This window comes from Capsicum annuum, chromosome 9 (assembly GCF_002878395.1).
Source record: "Capsicum annuum cultivar UCD-10X-F1 chromosome 9, UCD10Xv1.1, whole genome shotgun sequence".
Taxonomy (NCBI): Eukaryota; Viridiplantae; Streptophyta; class Magnoliopsida; order Solanales; family Solanaceae; genus Capsicum; species Capsicum annuum.
Window position 1 is genome coordinate 111,261,997 of NC_061119.1, and position 23,775 is coordinate 111,285,771.

The following is a 23,775-nucleotide window of genomic DNA, read 5'->3' on the forward strand; positions in this document are numbered from 1 at the left end:
GTTAGTGTGTTGTGATTGCGCAAACATGACTCAGATGATATTCTATGCTAATTAGAGTAGATAACAGGTTTAGATGACAAAGAAATATTGGATTTGGAATTTGGAGTTGGTTGCATAGTGATTCCTTGGATTGTCATTAGCTTGGTTGAGTTTTTTCTTGATTGTGCTCGTATTGGTGTGTTATCAATGTATGGTAGTTTGGGTTTGGGTGCATCAGTCGTTCTTGGTTCAGTTGGAGGCCAGTTGGTTATTGAGGTTAAGTCCTTAGTAATTTAAAAAGTAAAGTAAGGAAGTTGGTGAAAAAGGAATACCTTTGGTGAAACCCCTTGAGAGCATTGGTTTGCCTTTGAGGTTATCTAATAAGTCTTACTCGGAGCTCACCCTTTTAAACTTTGGGGCTTTTCCTAGCCATTGACTTTTACGGATAAAAGTCCTTTTAGTAGTGGATATTATAATGATCCTCCATGTTATTTACTCGATTTCCATACATTTTCTGTGTTAAAGCCTTCCCACAGCAGCTACAGGTCATTTATGACTCTCTGAAACTATTGGTCCAGTCATCGAATAGTTCTTTTGGATTTTAGGCTTATTTCCCTATTTTGGAGCTTTTGTTGTTAAGAAGTTGGTCTTAGACCAAAACTCATAGTAAATGGCCTCAGATGGAAAGTTTGCTAGTGTCATCGTCTTTGAAATATTTATTTAGGTTAGAGGATACTTGGTTCAGGTCCTGAGGTGTCATGACCGGAGACTACCCCCTAGTCTCAACAATGGTGTTTACATACTTAAGTGACCACAAGCTAAACCATGAGCTTGTACCTGCTGTAAGCACTGATTAAAATAGTAATACAATCTATATGCGAAAGATAAACTGGAAAGAAACTGTAAAATCTGGATACTGAAATACGGAATAAGAACATGTCAGAAATATGTGATAAAAACACTAGAAATCAAACTATCTGACTGAACAACTGATAATACTGAAAAAACTGATTGACTGTCTAACTGATTGTCTGAAAGCCTCTAAACATAGTGAGAAGTTGATTGGAAAAACCCCCAAATAACTCCAAATGACTGAATGCAAGAAAGTACTGAAATAGATGAAATAAACAAAGAATGTCCCCAATGGATGAGGACTTACCACTATTACTGCTGAGAAATGCTGAGCTGCCTAAAAGTGGTCGGGAAACTGCACGTCTGAACCTATGTTATAAGACAACATAGTGCCAAGAAAAGTATATGGTCAGTACTTTTAATATACTAGTATATGAGATGAGGAATAGCTGACATGTATAGGGTAACTAAGCATATATGCATGAACATGTAATATCTGAGGATGCAAGACCAAGTATAAATATGTTTCTGGAATAATCTGTAATCTGTATAACTGAATAACTTACAATCTTTACACTTGGTCAAGTAAACCTGAACTGAAGAACACTAAATACTGCACTGATACTATAGGAGGTATCATATAACTAACATGCCCTAATCTGAGCTAATTGGGGTCCAACCTGTAACCCCTGTTGGAAGAGTGTCTGTACTGTTCCCCGGGTACTAACACTGCCTGTGCGGATCCACTAAACTGGTATCTCGAAAGACTAAGGAGTCACCCTCTACTGGCAGGTGCTCTCATAAGATATGTGTTAACCCTCAACTGGCAGGAAGACATCTCAAACCAATGTTGGCTATGTATTTTTGTAACTCAGGGACTGCTACTAAAGGTCACACCCTCTACTGGAAGGTGAGACCCCATCCTTGGGTTCGCTCGGTGCTAAATCTACTCCAAACCGAACTGACACTGGTATTGAACTGAACTAAGTTCAACTAAACATATTTCTTATAGTGTTAATCAAGATGATAAACATTTGAGTATAATGAAAAGATTCATGGTTTAACTAACTTATTACTTGAAAATCTAAAATCATACAAAACACATAGGTATTGGGTGTTCATAACCCGCCAGCACTGAATGATGATAAAATATGATAATGATGCTTTAAAACAGTAATATGGAATCAATGTTCAAAGACCCAAAAGATAAGCATTTCATCAAATAAGTGAAAAACATGAACTTGAACATAGGAACATGTTAATTGTGAGAAAATAATATATTTACATAATTTAATTCATAACTTGAGGATTTAACATGAAATAAGTTGAACATGACATGGGCATTGAAATTCCAAAATATGAAGTATCTTAATTCAAATGGAAACACAGGTAAACATGACTTAATTTGAGCTAATAGGAAGTTCATGGATTATTTCAAGAGTTTCATGGAGGATTTCATAAAATAGGAATATATTCGTAATTTTAAATAAAGATAGGGGTTTTGGACTCAATGGGTGTAACACCTCGATTTGCTGAACTAGAATGCTACACGGTGCTCATGGCCTCGTAGGACCACAAGCTAACCCATGAATGATATCCGTACCTATATACTGCATAATATAACATATAATGCTGAAACATGCACCAAAAGGCCATAAGGTTTAATACTGAACATAACATGGACGAGATAACATTTGTGGGGTAATACAATACCCAAAACAAAACTGTTAACACTTAAGTATGAAATATAATAGTCTGCATCTAGTCTGAAAGCCTCTACTATCTAAATAATCTAAATAAGGAGTTGATGGGACATGTCCCCAACTAACTCTAACTAATAACTAATCAATGAAATAGTGGAGAAATAATCATGTCCTCGAAGGATGAGGACTCACTTCTATTCTGACTGCTGATACTAAAATCTATTGCTGATTGGAACTCGTGTCTCTGAACCTATGGTATAGTAAAAAAAGAAAGCATCATAGCACTAATGCATCAGTATAATGAAATGTACTGAGTATACATGTGAGGTAGGCTATATGCAAGGGTTAATATGGATGAATAATGCTAACTGACTGTCTAACATGAACGCGAGAATGCATACATAAATACATAACTGTAACTGACACTGTGATATCATAATTAATGAATCTGAATACTGATGACATAACATACTAATATTTGATATAACTGATAGCATAAATAGCTGTATCTGAATGTAACTGATAACATAGGTGACTGTATTAGACAGTCCTGAATCTGATGGAACTATCTGAATTGCTTACTGTATCTGAGTCGATTGTATCTGATAGTATTGAATATGAAGAACTATCTGAGTTCTTTTACTGAGACTGGTACTAAAACTGTGGGAGGTAGTATTTAACCGACATGCCCCTAATACGCCATTATTGCTGAGTTGGGGTCCTATCTGTAACCCCAATTGGAAGGGTGTCAATACCGCGCCACTGGTAAGGACAAGTTATGGGTAACCCTTATCTGATAGTGTCCCCAAAAGAGAATGGTGGAGCCCTTATCTGACAGTGCTTATCCACCTCATCAACCCTCATCGGACAGTGTAGATGTCTCAACCTATGCTGGCTACATAGTCTTGGAATGCAAGGATGACTTTTAAGGATCACACCCTCATCTGATAGTGTGTGTTCCCATCCTTGGGTTCACTCGGTGCTAATTCCTACTCCCATCTGAATGGATACTGAACATGATTTAATAAACTGAACATAAGCTGAGTTACTAAGCTCCATTGACTGACGGAATACTACTGATATCTGACAACTGACTGAGTCATAAGATCATGGAGATTTTTCCTGAGTCATAAGAGTATCTGAAGTCTAAGGATTCATAGATTGACAGAGAGTATCATGAAACATAACATGACTCTAGGTACATAGCTAATGTTTTGGGTACAAGTACCCTAGGAATCGATAGAAGGAAACTGACAAAGCATGACTTATTTGAATACATAGTAATCATCATAATACATTTACTGAAGTATTTCATCAAACATGTGATAGGAATAAGCTTGTACATACATGGGGAATTCATGATATCATGCTAATTAGACATTTTCCCTTCATCTAGGCATTCAATCAAACACATAGTAGGCATAGAATGTGTAAACAACATCATACAATAATTAACTATTGTGATTTACTTCCAATTTAATCATTCAAGGGCTTAGTCCTAGAGTTTCATAAATCTATACCTATACAAATCAACCCATATGGAATTTACACTCATTCATGGAATACAGTTCAATTACTCATTATCAACATGAACAAAAGCAGGCCAATCATGAAATTCATAAGAAAATCCATAACTTGAATCTAAAAAAGGGATTCTTGGGCTTCTTGGATGAAAGGAGTCTATGAATGAACACTATGCATACCTTAGTTCATGATTTTGTGAAGATTGATGGTGAAACTTTCTTGAATTTAAATCCCCAATAGAAACCCTAACTTGTTCTTGAGAGAAACTTGAGAGAAAATAATATATTTTGGGTGAATAATGACTAAATCACGTGTTATTGGGTTTAAATAGGGGTATGAAATTGACCCTTTTAACCCTGGATGCGTCATTTAATATTGGTAAAATTTTCCCAAACTGGGTCCCTGGTGCGACGTGGTGTTATTGCACCCTGTCATTGGAAATTGACAACTGGGAAATTGAGGGATGGCAACATGTGGAGCCATTGCGTTGCCCCTTCCTTCGTGACCTGTAACTTTGGCGCGACGCGGGGGAAGTCGCGCTGAGACATTGGAAAAAGGACAATTCTGAATTTGAGTACTGGCACGATGCACCATAATCGTGGACACCTACTGGAAATTGCCAAATGCCACTTCTTTTGTGGCGCGGCGTACCACTGACTAATATGGCACTGTTTTATGACGGGAACTTGAAATAGTCATAACTTCTTTCCCCATTTTCGAATTTAAGAGAATCATATATTGATGGAAAGCTTATTGAATTTCCCACTTGAAAAAATGTGAATTTTGTAAATTCCTCATGGAATAATTATCATTCACTTTAGAAGCTAATACTAGGCATTCTTGGGACAAAATTTGCTAGAAAACTTTGGGGTATTATAATATCTCCCCCTTAAGAAGATTAGTCCTCGAATGAGACTGACTGAGACGGAAAACAATAATCTGAACATGAAATAAACATGAATAATTGGAACATGATCTCATGACTGACAAGATAAAGATAACATACTGAACATGCATATCTGATGCATGCGTAACTGATTCATGAATGCATGACTGAATGTTCTGAAGAGCTAAGTTTCTCACAATGACAATATATTTTTAATGCATAATTATATAATTGAGCTGATACATGAATGCATGACTGAATATGCAATGGTACTTGATACCAAGTTTGTACTGGGAATATGAACATGAAACTGAATACTAAGTTCGTGATGAACACTGATCATGAAACTGAGTAAGCTTAAGGAGAACTGCTACCCTGAGCTTGATCTGAGTTAGTGGAGAAGAGGTGAGGATTCTTTGTATGCATGTATGCTTCTGATTCCCAAGTATCTCCCTCGATGGAATGATTTCTCTAAAGAACTTTAACGAGAGGGACTTCTTTGTTCCTCAACCTACGAGTCTGATAGTCTAAGATTTTGACTGAAATCTCTTCATAAGAGAGACTATTATGAACATCAATGCTCTAAATAAGTACTACGACTGGTGGGTCACCTATACACTTCTTAAGAAAAGAGACATGGAAGACTGGACGAATTGAGGCTAGATCTGAAGGCAATTCGAGCTCAGAAGATAGCTTGCCGAAATGACTGAGAATCTTGAAGGGACCGACATATTGGGGACTGAGCTTTCTCTTCTTGCTGAATCTATTCACTCCCATTATGGGAGAGATATTTAGATATACATGATCACCAACCTCAAACTGAGATCTTTTCTACAAATATCTGCATAAAACTTCTGTCGATTTTGAGTAGCCCAGAGTCTTTCTCTAATAAACTGGAATTTTTCTAAGGCATCGAATATTAAGTCATGACCTATGACAGAGGCTTTACTTACTTCAAACCAAAAAATTGAAGATCTATATCTCCTACCATAGAGATTTTTAAATGGAGCCATCTGAATACTGGAAGGATAGCTGTTGTTGTATGTAAACTCAATCAAAGGCAAGTGGTCATCCCAACTTTCCTTGAAATCAATTGCACATGACCTTAACATATCTTCTAAAGTCTGAATGGTCCTTTCTGCTTGACCATCTTTCTGAGGATGGAAGGCTAAACTGTGATAAACTTGGGTACCGAGACCCTTTTGGAATGCTTTCCAGAAATGAGAGGTGAATTGGGTACCTTTGTCTGAGATAATGACCAATGAAACACCGTGCAATCTGACGAACTCCTTGATGTAGATTTTGGCGTAATCCTTGGTTGAATAAGAGGTATGAACTGGAAGGAAATGAGCTGATTTGGTCATTCTGTCTACAATGACCCAGACTAAATCATGCTGATAACGAGTTTGAGGCAAACCCATCACGAAGTCTACGTTCACAACTTCCCACTTCCAAATAGGAATACTAAACTCCTGTATGGACCCACTAGGATTCTGATGCTCTATCTTAACCTGCTGATATGTAGAGCACTTAGCCACAAACTCTGCAATGTCTTTCTTCATCCCACTCCACCAATAGATTTCCCGCAAGTCGCGGTAAATCTTTATGGCCCCTAGATGAATAGAGTAACGCGTACCATGTACTTCTGCAAGAATTTGCTTCCTTAATTCATCTACACCTGGAATACAGAGACGACCCTGAAAATGAAGAACACCATCTCCCTCTTGGGAGAAAACCTCTATTTTCTGATCCTGAGCTGATTCTTTCAACTTGACCAGGCTGGGATCTCTATCTTGCTTTTGTTTCACCTCAGAAACTAGAGATGATTCTGAACTACTCTAAATACATACACCACCCTCTGAATAATCGACTAAGCAAATGCCTAGTCTGGAAAGATGATGGAATTCTTGAGCTAACTTATTCTTACTATTCTCCACATAAGAAACACTACCCATGGATAGCCTAGTGAAAGTGTCGGCCATTATGTTGGCCTTGTTCAGATGAGAGGACACTTATGTTGTAATATTTCATGAGCTTTAACTACCTTCTGTGACGAAGATTGAGATCTTTTTGAGAAAAAACATACTCAAGACTCTTATGATCTGTGAAGACATCTACATGAACTCCGTAGAGATAATGCCTCCAAATCTTTAAGGCAAAGACTATGGCTGCTAACTCAAGATCATGAGTAGGATAATTCCTCTCATAGGGTTTAATCTATTTGGAGGCTTAGGCTATGATCTTACCATGATGCATGAGGACACAATCCAAACCTACTCTGGATGCATCACAATACACCATGAACCTATCTGAAATATCTGGAAGAACTAAAACTGGGCCTGAGGTAAGTCGAGTCTTCAACTCCTGAAAACTCTTCTTGCAAGGGTCTGACCACTGAAACTTGACTTTCTTCAGAGTCAATCTAGACATAGAGGATGCAATAGATGAAAATCTTTCAACAAACCATTTGTAATAGTCAGCCAAACCTAAGAAACTCTTGATTTATGATGGAGAGATAAGATGAGGCCAATTTCTTACTGCTTCAATCTTTGGATCTACTCTAATGCCATCACCAAAAATAATGTGATCAAGGAATGCTACTGACCTTAGACAAAATTCACACTTACTGAATTTGGCAAATAACTTATGATTTCTGAGAGTCTAAAGTACTGTTCTAAGATGGTTTGCATGATCACGCTCAGTGGAAATAGAACAGAATATCATTTATAAAGAATATGATGAATATGTCCAAGTACTGCTTAAACACGTGGTTCATCAATTCCATGAAAGCTGCAGGGGCATTGGTAAGACCAAATAACATGATTAAGAATTTAAAGTGACCATACCAAGTATGGAAAGTTGTTTTTAGAACATCACTTTCTCTAACTCTGAGCTGATGATAGCAGGATCTGAGGTTTATCTTACAGAAATAGCTGGAACCCTAAAGTTTTCAAACAAGTCATCAATTCTGGGAAGATGATACTTGTTCTTGACCGTGACCTTATTGAGTTGATGGTAATCAATGCACATTCTGAAAGAATCGTATTTCTTGCACACGAATAAGACTGGTGCGCCTTACGATGAAATACTGTGTCTAATGAATCCTTTATCTAAGAGATCCTTTGATTGTTCTTTCAATTCTCTGAGTTCTGCTGGTGCCATTATATATGGAGGAATGGATATAGGTTGAGTGTCTGGAAGGAGATCAATACCGAAGTCTATTTCTCTTTCGAAAGGAATTCCTAGAAGATCTTCGGGAAAGACATCTGAATATTCATTTACAACTGGTGGAACTATCTGAGTTCCTTACTGTATCTGAGTTAAATGTACCTAACATTCTTGAATTTGAAGAACTATCTAAGTTTTTTTACTGAGATTGGTACTAAAATTGTGCGAGGTATTATTTAACCGACATGCCCTTGATACGCCATTATGGCTGAGTTGGGGTCCAATCTATAACCCCAATTGGAAGGGTGTCAAATCACGCCACTGGTAAGGACAAGTTGTGGGTGACCCTTATCTGATAGTGTCCCCAAAAGAGAATGGTGGAGCCCTTATCTGACAGCGCTTATCCCCCTCATCAACCCTCATCGGACAGTGTAGATGTCTCAACCTGTGCTGGCTACATAGTCTTAGAATGCAAGGATGACTTTTAAGGATCACACTCTCATCTGATAGTGTGTGTTCCCATCCTTGGGTTCACTCGGTGCTAATTCCTACTCCCATCTAAATGGACACTAAACATGATTTACTGAACTGAACATAAGCTGAGTTACTAAGTTCCATTGACTGACAGAATACTACTGATATCTAACAACTGACTGAGTCATAAGACCATGGAGATTTTTCCTAAGTCATAAGACTATCTGAAGTCTAAGGATTCATAGCTTGACGGAGAGTATCATGAAAACATAACATGGCTCTAGGTACATAGCCAATGTTTTGGGTACAAGTACCCCAAGACTCGATGAAAGGAAATTGACAAAGCATAACTTACTTGAATACATAATAATCATCATAATACATTTACTGAAGCATTTCATCAAACATGTGATAGGCATAAGCTTGTACGTACATGGGGATTTCATGATATCATGCTAATTAGACACACTTTCCCTTCATTTAGGCATTCAACCAAACACATAGTAGGCATAGAATGTGTAAACAACATCATACAATAATAAACTATCGTGATTCAATTGCAATTTAATCATTCAAGGGTTTAGTCCTAGGGTTTCAGGAATCTATACCGATACAAATTAACCCATATAGAATTTAACACTCATTCATGGAATACAATTCAATTACTCATTATCAACATGAAAAAAAGCATCCCAATCATGAAATTTATAAGAAAATCCATAACGTGAGTTTATAAAAGGGATTCTTGGGCTTCATGGATGAAATGAGTCCATGAATGAACACTATCCATACCTTATTTCATGATTTCGTGAAGATTGATGGTGAAACCTTCTTGAATTTGAATCCCCAATAGAAACCCTATTTTGTTTTTAAGAGAAAATAGTATATTTTGGGTGAATAATTGCTAAATCACGTGTTATTGGGTTTAAATAAGGGTAGGAAATTGACCCTTTTAACCCTGGACGCATTATTTAGTTTCAGTAAAATTTTTCCGAACTGCGCCCTTGGCACGATGCAGCGTTATCGTGCCATGTCACTAGAAAGTGACAATTGAGAAATTGAGGGATGGCGCGATGTGGAGCCATCGCGTTGCCCCTTCCTTCGTGACCTGGAACTTTGGCGCGACGCGGGGAAAATCATTCTGAGACACTAGAAAAAGGACAATTTTGAATTTGAGTGCTAGCGCGACTTGCCATAATCACAGACACCTACTGAAAATTGCCAAATGCCATTTTCTCTTGTGGCACGGCGCGCCACTGACTAATATGGTGCCGTTTTACGATGGGAACTTAAAATAATCATAACTTCTTACCCGATTATCAGATTTAAGCGAATCATATATAGATGGAAAGCTTATTGAATTCCCACATGACCAAAAGTGAAAATCTTGAAAATTCCTCATGGAATAATTATAATTCAGTTTAGAATCTAATACTAGGCATTCTTGGGATGAAATTTGCTAGAAAACATTGGGGTATTTCAATGGGTGAAAGGGACCCATTGATGAATACCCCACATACCTATAGTAGAAGGTTTAGGGAAGAATCTTTGTAATTGTTCTTGCCTCTAAGAAACCCTAGTTATTGTTTTTGTGTACGAGAGAGGAGATTAATATGTTAAGTGCTTGATTTTTAAGAGAAAATAGGCTTCTTCGAGGGTTATGTCATGGGTAGAAGTTATAAGAAGGAAAAAGACCCCAAAAAACCCTTAAAAACCCTTTGGAAATAATCTGGGAGTCACCCCGACATGCTTGGGTATGAGTCATATATTTTGGGTACAATTCATACCTTGAGTCGTACCAAGGAACCTAAATTTCAACCCCTACTATTGTGGGTACTACTCCACTTGACAACTCATATGGTCTGGTTACGAGTTATATCTTGAGTCGTACCCTACTAGCATCTTTGATAGTGCTTTAGTAATTTGGCCATAACTTTTCACTCCGATATCAGATTAAGGTAAAATTGGTATAGTTGGTAATATAATTCAATTATATATATATATTGGTGGGTGTTTAGATAAAAAATTCTTCATAGAACAAAAGTTATGCTCATTTGGAGGTGACAATAGTTATATACATCCTAAGAATTTAGTCGCTATGGGATGTTTTGACTTGTTAATGAGCTAGGAGCTATTTGACGACTTAATATATGTATAAATAACTTATAAATATATCAAAACATGAGTCTTGGTTCTTGTACCCCTCGCTGATCAGGATACGAGTTATACTTATGACTCATAACAAGTCATACGAGATTAAGAAATGGCTTAAATCCATGATCTTTCCCCATTTTAAGCCCTAATTTTGCCATTTTTAAACCTAGGAGATTAAGAAAATATGCTAATAAATCATTTGGAGTTGGCATTTTGTAGAGGTCGTTGAGGTGACACAATTCCCACTAATCCCTTTGTAAGTTCTCGACCTAATTCTTTCGTTTAATTTTTATTTTCCCTTTTTACTACCATTATATTTCAAAGTTAATTTGGGCCCCAATTTGTGTTCAACTTTTGATCATTATTCATTGTCCTCTGAGGGACATCTTGATAGATTTAATTTTGAAATTTCATTAGCAGGCCCTACAACCATATTATTGACCTAATTCTAGGCTCAGAGTTTTATATAGTAATATGAGTATCATTTTGATCCTATTAAAACATGGATTATTATTTTAATAGTCCAACATCATTTTGGGATTATGGAGCAAAGACAAGAGGTTTGTGGACAGTCCTAGAATGTGGTTCTTCATTAAGGTATGCTTCAGTCTACTTTTCTCCATGAGATAGTGTGTAGTATATATTGCATGCTAGGTAGGGTTTATATGACGGGTCGATGACTAGTAAACCATGACTTAACCTATTTAGGAATTTTCGAATATAAATGTGACCCGAAACTTAGCCTATAATACTTGATATGGCCTTAGAATCCTATTATCCATGTTTATTGATTTGTTTAAGCATAGATTGACATTACAGATCTTTTAATATAGGACTTACCACTAACTTAGTGATTTGGACAGTATTGCCCTGATTAGATTCTTTTAGTAATTATGTGCCCTTTATTACCGTAGTTTCTCAAGTTATGAGGCTTTATGATGTTGATAATGTATTATTGGGCCCGAGGCCATGGTTACAATGCCAGTTGGACACCAAGTTAGTGTTTTCTCCTTAGAAAGGATGTAATTATAGTTATGGATGTGTAAACACATATGGTTGTGTTGTTTGGATACTGATGATGGAATTCATGCTTTAGGCATATTTATGTCCACTTAGTGGTATGATTCAAACCAAAACCTTAATTTTACTATTGTTTTTTAAAACAAGATTTATTTCTACTTTTCACTTTTAAAATGAATTCTTTTACGACAGGAATCGTACCTCCTTATTTAATGATTTATGAGCTTTTAGAACTAAATATGTTATTTTGGAAATTTGATCGAGGATGATCCTCATCTATTATTAATCCACTCTTTTACCACTATTATTACTTTAATTGAGAGAGATTCTAACCTTTTCTACGCTATTATGCAGATTTAGTCTCGACGTAGATCTCGAGCAATGAATTTATTTATTTACACTCTTTTAGTTACAATTTGAATTCATGCACTTATTATACTTATTTATATATCTCTTCAGTACAAGATGAATTAGATTGATTATGATGGTTACTGGAAGTCCTAGTTCAGGATCAACTAGTGTATATAGATATCCTGAGTACCTTATGGTTCCCTTCGTGTGTGAGCCATAGTGTCATAGAAGGAAGATCGTTGTAGGTTTTTCCCTTGTGAGTTGTTAAGCTGGAAGAGGTGCACACACTTGTTGGGCTATGTCTCATGGATTGGACATGGTTTACAATTGATTTATGTTGCATTCATTCATATACATTTTGTATCACCAGTATGATTGTTTGGTGTTATATCTATTAACCTGATGGGGGATTATATAGGTATAACCTATGATTGTTGTTTGTTGAGTGATTTCTTTCACCTTTTGAGTTTATGGAAGCTCAGTTAGGTTATTAACTTATTGTTTGTTCAGAGTAGTCGATTACTTTATTGTCAATTACTCTAGTTAGTTCATGGAAGAGTGATTATGGACTGGTACCTGAGATTGTAGTTATGTTTCTGATCTTTTTTCTCTATTATGGTAAATTACATCGTCATTAGTTCGACTCAAGTTTAGTCATTCTTTAGATTGGGACCCTAATTATGCAAGTATTAACTTTCCTTCTTTGCTATGATCCTCAAGATGTTAAATTGGTTCCTTCATGTTATTATCACTGAGTTTGGTCCTATATAGTGTGTGTATATATATATATATATACATATCATATATCCCTCCTTTTCCTTATTTATTCATATTGTATATGTATCATTTGACCTTGTATTACCACATATATCTTTTGTTCACTCTTAATTTGTATATTGGCTAGTGATATACGGTAGTGTACCTTGGTTCTTGGATACTGATAGAATAGGATAGTTTTCCTTATTTCTCCATTAGCATGATTATGTTTAGTTTTTTTGGATAGTTGCCTGCAGTTTATATTATCGCTTTACCTGTTGTTTATACTTGCATTATCTTTGGAGCTCAGTCCACTAATGCCTACTAATTACTACATGTTTGGTACTCATACTACACTTCTATAGCCTACAGATCATAGTACGAGTTCTCACCGTTGACGTGTGCATTGTGCAGAGCAGTATAAATAAGACATTTGGGGTGAGCTCCTAATGTTCATAGTATTCCTACTCTCCCTCTTATTGTTAGATTGATATTTATTTGTATTTAGAGGCATCTTTATTTTTATATATATATATATAAATATATATATTTATTTTGTATTTCACTTGTACTCCTGTTGTATTAAAAGCTCTTGTACTGATTTCACCAGGTTTTGGAATATATCTACCTTCTCCTTGCTTTCTTTCTTTTTATTATTTAGTTTTGCTTCCACCTTTCTTATTAGTCTGTTACTAACTATTTCGGACAATGGATCGGCTTACCTACTGGTGGATTGTAGTAGGTGCTATCATGACCTGAGAAATTGGGTTGTGACAACTCTTTCATGCTTGCTTCTTGAGAATGTCCTGTCGATGACTATGACTTTTCTCATTTGTTGAAAACCATGTATCCAAGCTGCATAGGCTATAAAAAAGTACTCGAACCTTTCATTTTCATCAATCTGTAATGCCATTTTACTTCCTAGATTTGCGGACTTAAGCATATATAACAGTACACATCAAAGACTACATACTCATGAGTTCCCCTAACCAAAGACCTTGCAATCTCCATACCCTTATAAATCTTCAATAACTCACCATATAACCCAATTTTATATGGATTTGATTGGTTATCTCTTGTAAATGAACCTAATCGCTTATCTTAAAAAGTGGGACTCGCTGATTTTCAACAGAGTTGTGCAAGCAATTGATGACAAGATATTTCAAATGATAATTTAGGACCACAAAAGCTAGTGATTAAGCTTACAAAATCATCATACAAACATCTCTTTGGACTGTCATCACTATCATATCTAACATGTCATGTGTAAATATGTTATGTGCAGAAATGTAAAATGGGCTGCTAAACTTTAATTGGCCCGACCATTATTGCTAAAAATATTTTTTTTACTGTTTTTAATTTTTCTATGTTTATTCTTTGTAATTATTTATTTGTTGTTAGAAAAATAGGACACTATGTAGTCTTCACGTTGTATAGTTGGTTAGGAAAAATAGGAAGGATGTATAATCCATTATTCATATCTCCCCATTAGAGTTGTATGTATACGTAGTACAATGATGAGTAAATATACAAAAAGAGAATTTCTCTCCATCAATTTCTCTCTACTTTTACGTGGTATCAGAGCAGGTTTAGAATCTGCCTAGGGTCCTTATTTCGTTTTCTCCTTTTTTTTTTTTTGCAAAGGCAATCATGTCTTCTCTTTCTAATTCAGATCTTAAAATCGCTCCAGCTACTCTTTCTAATGGAAATAGTGTCATCATTCTAACTCACCCCTACTATATTCATACCTTTTATTATCCCGGGATGAAGCTCATTTCCACAGTATTTGATAGGAAAAGCTATGGTGGATGAAGAAGGGCTATCATAATTGCACTCTCGTCTAAAAATAAACTTGGCTTTATTGATGGTTTACTCTCCTTTCCAACCAAAAGGCATGGTTACATTGTAATGACATGCTTCTCCCATGGCTTCTCAACTCTCTATCTAAGGAGATAGATGAATTGATGTATTACTCTAAACGTTCTAGAAAACTCTGGGGCAACTTGGAATACAAATTTGGTCAGATGAATGGTGCAAAATCATTTCACTTACAAAAGGAACTGAATGTTGTGGTGCAAGGTAACTCTATTATATCAGGATATTTCACTAAAATAAAAAGTCTATGTGATGAACAAGATACTTTAAACATTTTTTCTATTTGTGTTTGTGTGTGCGATTATGGTACTAACGCAAAACCTCTGAAAGCACATCAAGATGAAAGGTTGTTACAATTCCTGATGGGGCTGAATGAGTTCTTTATTAACATTAGGAGCAATATTTTGTTATCATCCCCGTTTCCCTCTATTGGACATACTTATTTCTTGGTTATCCAAGGTGAAAATCAAAGAGAAAGCAATACTTCTCCTATCTATCTAGGGGACTTTGCTTCTTTTATTGTAGCAAATTAATCAGGAGGAAATAGAAACTATCCTTGTTCCAAAGCATAAAAGGGAAGTGTGATTCAAAGAGGAATTCAAGTACCTACGCTTATCGCAAAAAGACAAGTCATTGTATTCACAAATGCTATTGGATTCATAGATTTCCTACAAATTTCAAGTTCATAAAGCAAATGAGATCTCAACCCTTGGCTAACAATGCTTATCACATTGTAGAAGAGGTTGATCAAATAGACAATGGGTTCTTTAATGCAAAAGCTCTAAATGTTGGTGAAGATAAGGAAACTATTTCTATTACTTTGATAATTCAAGTTGGCTCAACAAAGTGATAATAATACAGAAGTTACAATAAGTGACAATTGTTCGGTATGATGACAAATTTTTTAGTTTTATGCATTTTTGGTTAAAATAAACACCAATTCATGAATATTGGATAGCAGTGCGTCTGAACTTATGACCCAATTTTAAGTCATTAGCAAGCCAATCATGATGACTCTTCCTAAGTTTTACAAAGTCAAGGTCACACATTAAAGTTCTATTTCTATTATGCCAAACTTAATCTTACATAATGTTTACTATATTCCCCTTTTTAAATTCAATCTTATGTTTGAGCACAAATTGTGCAAACGATTTAATCATCATACCCTTTTCACTTTTACAGGGCCCTTCAATGAAGAAGCCATTGGAAATTTATGAAGAAAAAAGAGGACTCTACATTCTAAAATCAAAGTCTGAAGCTGTAGTTTCTAGGAATAGGTTTATTTCTAGTCAAGTTTTAATTCCAAGAAGGAACTACTTTTCCAATTCCGCTCCTATTTTTAATTCTAGTTACAATGTTCTAGTTTCAAATGTAAAATAAAAGTTGTAGCATTATGTCACGATCTAATTTCTTAGGTCATGATGACACCTACTATAAGCCACCAGTAGGTAAGCCAACCCATAGTTCAAAACAACTAGTAATGGACTAATAAGAAAGGCAGAAGGAAAAATAACTAATAAGGAGAAAGAAAGCAAGAAGAAAGTAAATACATTCACAAAACCTGGTGAAGTAAGTACAATAGCTTCTAATACAATAGGTGTACAAGTGAAATATATATATATATATATACAAGATATCTCTGAATATAAAATAGATATCAGTTTAACAATAAGAGGAAGAGAAGGAAGACTCAAAATATGAGGAGCTCACCCCAATACCTGGCCCATGGCTAATCTGTACTATGTACACTTCAATAACAAGAACTCGTACTATGATATGCAAGTTTCAGAAGTGTAGTATGAGTAACAAACTTGTGGTATTCAGTAGGCATCAACTGACTGAAGTCTGAAGATAATGAAAGTATAAATAACATGTAGAGAGAGAATATAAACTATAGGCACCTCTCCAGGAAACTAAGCAGAATAATGCAAGTGGAGCCATCAGGATAAACTATCCTATTCTAAAGTAAAAAAGGACTAACTTACAATACTGTATATGACTAGTCAATAAACAAATGAAGAGTTAAACAAGGATATATAGTAGTAATATTAGACCAAATGATACTTACACAATATAAATATAAGGAGAAGGATATATGGTAATACCATACACATATACATATACATATACATATACATATACATATACATATACATATACATATACAGGACTAAACTCAAGATATAACCCGAGGAAGATAGCCTAACATCTTGAAGATCATAGCCAAAGAAGCTACTACTAGCATAAACAAGGTCTTTAATAAAAGGATGACTACACATGGGACAATCTAATAATAACATATCTTACTATAAAAAAGAAATAGAATCAGAAACATATCTATAACCTCGGGTACCAGTCCATATCATCCTGCCACAACTAACCATAATAACCAATAATAAGGTAGCTGGCTAGTCTAAACAAACAATAACCTAATCGGACCCCCATAATCCTAGAAGGTTCAAGAAAGTAGTCAACAAATAACAATCATAGATTATACCTATACAATTCCCCATAAGGCTGATAGATATAAGAACCAAAAAATTATGCCGGTGATAGACAATTTATACAAATGAATAAATACATTATAAATTGATAATACCATGAACTGTCCAATTACGATAATGTACCAAGTATATATAACTCTTCTAACTCAGATGCTCACAAAGGTAGGACCTACGACAACTATCTTTCTCTAGTACTGTATCTCACGGATGAAGGGGCCCATAGAGGACTCTAAATATTCATATACACTGCCTGGTCTCAAACCAAGACTTCCAATAACCATCATAATCAATATGCTCCATTTAGTATAAAAGAGATGTATAAGTCTAAATCAAGGATAAAAGAGTGTACATATATATATCCGTTGCTTAAGATCAAGTTTGGGACTAAATAAACATAATAAAGTAGAAAGGGTCAAAATCTTCTCTGACCAAAGTAAATAGTAGTGGTAAAAGAATGGATTAATAATGAATTGGAGTCAACCTTGGTCTAATTTTTGATATAACATATTTAGTTCTAAAAGCTCATAATTCATTAAGTAAGGTGGTATGATTCTCATTGTAAAAAAAATTCATTTTAAAAGTGAAAAGTGGGAATAATTCCCTTTTCAAAAAATAGTAGTAAAAATCAAGGTTTTGATTGGAATTATACCACTATGTGATCATAAATGTACGTAAAAGTATACATTGTATCATCATTATCCAAACAATACAACCATAAGCATCTATAAACTAGACTCATGTCTATTTAAGGATAAAATACTCACCTTGAGTCCAACTGGTATAGCAACCACGACCCCTGGACCAACAATATATACTAGCATGATAGTAGTACCATAAGCTTATGGTACATATCACTAAGTCAATGGAAGTCTTATACTACATGATCAATAATATCACTCGATGGCTAATATGTCTACAACCAAGGATAATATAATCCAATGGCCTTAACGAGTATCCTATGCTAAGGTTCAGGTCACATCTTTATCCCAAATTTCCTAAATAGGTTAAGTCATGATACATTTGTCATAAACATATCCTGTAATACCTTCCTAGCATACAACCCTAACCTCAAGAATGTGATGGGCAACGGTTGGTTGCACCAAATATTGATACATAAGATTTTTCCTAAGGCCAAATGGACTTTCACTGGGTTCTTGAGACTAACCGTTGCCAAATGTTGCTATACAAGATTTTTCCTAAGGCCAAATGGATTTTGATTGGGTGCTTGAGATTGGTTCAGAAACCTGCACGTGCAAATAAACGATGCTACCATACCCAATGATATTCTGAACTGAATAAAACTATCAAAACTTCTATTCGAGATCATTTTAATTAAATATGGGTTAAAAGTCGGTACCATACCTAGTTCCATTTTCACCAAATCTATTCAATAGACCAAAATGAGTTTGGAAGCCTTGATATCCAAACCAAGAGTCCCCTTGACCTAAAATCAATGTTTTGGAGTTGATGGAACTATCAAATTTCTCATTCTTAGTCTTTTACTAGGAGTTTGGTCTGAGACCAATTTCTTAATAGTGAAAGCTCCAAAATAGAAAAATGAGCCTAAAACCTAAACAAACTATCCGATAACAAAACTGAAAGTTTTGGCAAGTCACAAATGACTTCTAGCCATTGTGGGCAGGCTAGAAATATTAGAAATGCATAGAAGTTGAGAAAATAACCTGGAGGGTCATTACATATATTGGATCGACCATATGCCTTTAATTAATATAAGAAAATTTTCATCTATTCCAATATCTCTTTGTTTAAATTTTCTATCTTGTCTAATGGATAGACAATCCAAACTTCTTTTTCCCCCTAGTTCTATTTCTACAAAGTATATTTTTGAACTAATGTGGATACTTTGGGACCCTAAAAAAATTCTACTCATGATAATTTTAGATATTTCTTACTATTGTTGATGATTTTAATAAAGGAACATGGCCTTTTTTACTATCTTCTAAATCACATGCTTTTACAATACTCAAATCTTTTTTGATTATGGTAAAAAAAAGAAAGATTCACACTGAAGTACAAAAAATAAGATCAGATAATGCTTTTGAATTTGGATCTAAAAAACTACAATACGAAATTGTCATCTCAAGGAATCATTCACTAGACAACTTGTGTTTTCACTCCACAACAAAATAGAGTTGTGGAGACAAAACATAGGCATCTATTAGAGACATCTAGAGCTTTTCTTTTTCAATATCATTTACCTATTAAGTTTTGGGATGATTGTGTTTTACAACAACCAATTTGGTTAATAGGTTTCCTTCCAAAGTTCTCAATTATAAAACACCTTATTAGATTCTCTTTAACTCTAAGCCAAATTATCACAATCTTAAGTGTTTTGGTTGTTTGTGTTTTTATTCAACTCTCTCTGTTCATAGGAAAAAGTTTGAATCTAGAGCTGCATCATGTGTTTTTTTGGGATATCATCATGGAAAGAAGGGTTTCAAGTTACTTAATCTTTAAACTAAGAGAATTTTTATTTCAAAAGATGTGATTTTTCATGAGAATATATTCTATTTTGGCTCTACTAACTTGGTGAATGTACAAAATCATTTCTACCTAAGGGCCATATTGTTGGTCCTGAGAATTCTATAGCAACTTTAGTTCTCTATGATCTATCCACAGAAAAAAATTCTATTCATGATTTACCTATAAATAAGTCCACTTTTTCTAAAGATCATGATCCTTTATTTTCCTCTTATTCCTGCTAACGTTCCTTCACCTTCAATTTCTTCTATTGTTATACATATTATTAGGAAGTCATCTAGTCCTCATAAAACACCTTCATATCTAAAGGATTATATTTTCAATGCTTTGCAACTCACCGATGTCACCTATTCTTGTTTTCTTTTCTTTGTTACTCCTCATCATTTTTTTTCTAGTTTGTCTCCCACAAATCAAATGCTCATAAATGTTTTTGCAAATCAATATAAACCTACTAGCTATGCTTAAGCAATGATGCATCCAGGTTAGTAAGATGCCATGGCTAATGAAATTGCAACACTTAAATTAAATTGAACCTAGGAGGTTATGGAATTTCCTATTGGAGGAAAGACACTACCTTATAAATAGGTGTATTAAATCAAATAATATTCTGATGGAAGCATAGAATCCATTTGATTTGTAATTAGAAGAGATATACAAAAAGAGGGCATAAACTTCAATGAAACATTTTTACAAGTTGTTAAACTGCCATAATTAGGTGTACCTTATCCATAGCAATAAAACAAAATTGGGGATTATTCCAATTGGATATAGATAAAGCATTTTTATATGGTGATTTAGAGGAGAAAACATATATGAATTTCTAGTAGGACTTCTCTATAATGACCCTCTAGGTCATTTCCGCAATCTGCGTGCATTCTTTTTAGCATTTTAAGCCTTCCCACAGTGGCTACAAGTTATTCATGACTTGCTGGAATTGTCAGTTTAGTGATCAGACATTTTATTTGGATTTTAGGCCCATTTTTCTATTTTTGGAACTTTCATTATTTAGGATTTGGTCTTGGACCAAAAATCCTAGTAGATGACCTTGGATGAGAATTTCAACAATGCCATCAGCTCCAAAATATTGATTTTAGGCTAGAGGGACCAGAAGTTTAGGTTTCGAGGCTTTCAGACTCGTTTTGGGCTATTGGGTGAATTATGTGAAAAATAAAACTATAGGTGTGGGCCCTAAAATTAGTCAAAACGATCTTAGATGTACGTTTCTATGGTTCCATTGAGTTTGGAACATCAAATTTGGTATGGTAGCATATTCTGTTTGCACGCAGGGGGTTCCAAATAAATTTTGAGAACCTGGTCAAAATCTATTCTGGACTTAGTAAAATCTAGTACACCAGGTCACTGGTGCGACCACATTCACGATAGCCGTATATAGCTATTACGAGATATGATTTATATTTGGTAGAAGCGCATTTGCGATAGAAATAAATTGTAATCACGAGATGTGATTTTTCTTTTGCTAGATGGAGATTGTTATATCAAAGTCGCAAAAGAAACAACCGCGATAGCGATAACCCAGTCATTATAGCGATACTTGAGCACCTATGATGGGTATAAATACCCCTTTTTCAACCCGTTTTGCACATTTTCTCATTCATTTTCAAGAGAAATAAACTCAATAATTGCGAAATCTTGGATTGAAGCTTGGAGGTGATTTGGGAGCTTGGATAACAATTTATTTTGTAATTTCCCTTCAAATTCGTCGTAAGATTTCTTTGATTTCATTGTAAATTCTTAGAAATTAGGGATTTGAATTCTTAAGTTTAAGGGTTAATTTGAGACCCGAATTATACTCCGCTTGTGCTCAATTTTTGGGCACAACTTCCTTGTCCTTCGAGGAACCATATGATAGGTTTAATTTTGGATTCCATTTATGGGACCCATGGTCTGTCCTTGACCTGAAATTTAACCTGACTCGTTATATGGCAATATAGGTCTCTCTTGACTCCTAATGATGCTTATATTATAATTTTGATAGCACAATGACATTTTGAGATTGTGCTATGAAGATAGAGGTTTTGTGGAGGATTTAAGGATTTGCGGTTAGCCTTCGAGCTAGGCTTCTATTTACTCTTCTCTTGAGATGGTGTTTTATATATGTTGCATGTTAATAGGAATGTTAGGATGTGATTTTGGGTAGCACACCATGATTTAGCCTAAATTGTGAGCTTGGGGGTTAGAAGGGTATTTAACCCTTAAGTTAAGATACTTAATATACTTCTACAATCCTATTACCCTAGGCTATTAGCATATTAGTGATGGTTGAGACTAATGTATCTTTAGAAATGTTTTATATATTGCTCGGTGGATTGTGATGGTTTTATCTTGACCATGAAGTTTTGAGTATGATAGATATACATTTGAGCGCAAGGCGAAGTTTGTGATGTTGATTGGTTAGGTTTCGAGAAGTATTCCATCCTTGTAAGGAAATTGGTCATAGCTTATTGATATATTGATGCTTATAATCATATTGTTTGAATACTGGTAATGTCATGCATAGATTCGGTACAATCATGATCACTTAGATGGTAAATGGTACTATTCCAACTAAAATATGATTTTATTACTCTTTTCTTAAAAAGGGATTTATTTCCACTTTTTCACCGTTAAAGTGGAATTCTTCATAATGAGAATTGTACCAACTTAATGAATAACTTATAAGCCTTTGATACTAATAATAAAGATCTTAGAGATTCGACCGAGGTATATTTCTATCCACCATTATTACTACTACTAAATATTTTGGTTGAGAGGGATTTCAACCTTCTATGATGATTTAGTCCCAAAATTACCCTCAGGCAATAAAATCATAAATTTATACTTTTTTAGCTATGGTTCTAGTCATGCAATTATATACTTAACTCATCAACTATCCATTTAGTATAATGTATATATATATATATATATATATATATCAGTTTGAGTTTGACAGTTGATGTTACTATTGATAATATAAGTTTTGGATTAAGTCTAACGAGTGATGATAATGTTGATTATATGAGTTTCAAATTAAGTCCGCTATTGATGAGATAAGTTATACACCGAGTTAATTTATGGTATTCGGATCAGTTATGATAGTATAAAGTATATCTTGGCACTCATTCTTGCATGCATATTACCCATCACTAGTATGCGCCTATATCTATCAACCTTATAGGGGGTTTCATATATATAGGTATGAGTGCTGCTTGCAGTATATTTTGTGGAGCTTGTATTTATCAAACTTATGGGGGATTGCATAGGGATAAGCTCGGACTGTTGTTTACTGAGTATTGATTAAACCTTCTAAGCCTATGACGACAGTGGTTTATGAAAGGCCTGGTTAGGCATTATTTATTTGGACTAGCCGATTACCTTGTATTGTTATTGCTATTGCTATTATTATTGCTTCATAATAAGTTGACTATGGGATTGCTATTACACCAGGTTTTGGGACTATCTTATGTATTTTAGCCTTTTACTATATTTATTTCACATTATTTTCTCTATTTCTTTTTGTAGTCCATTACTAGTAGTTTTGGACTTCGGGCTGGCTTGGTTACTGGTGGGTTATAGTTGATGCCATCATGACCTAAGAATTAGGTCATGACAAATTAGTATCAATGCTTAGGTTTATCGGTGTGTTGGTGCAAGATCTAAGTGTCTGGTAGAGTCAGTAGATTAGTGTAGAGATGTTTGTAATGTATCTTCAGGAGGCTATGGGGAATTCTTAGGAAACTTATTTCCTGACTCCCTATCAAGTGTCCAAATTTTTATGAGCCTTAAGTACATTCTTTGACTCTATTCTATCCCAAATAGATGATGCAAAATTATTGATGGGTGAGGATGAGACTTCAACATGCGTTTCTAGAATTCCAATGCAGCGTCGAACTAAGGAGTCATGGATGGATGTCAAAGAGCTACAATTTTAGCTAGAGGATTTGGGGATAAAGCAAGCTCCAGTAGAGTTTGTGACTGCTTTATCTTTTTCTTATTCAACATTAGGGAACCTGAGCCTCTTTATGGTACC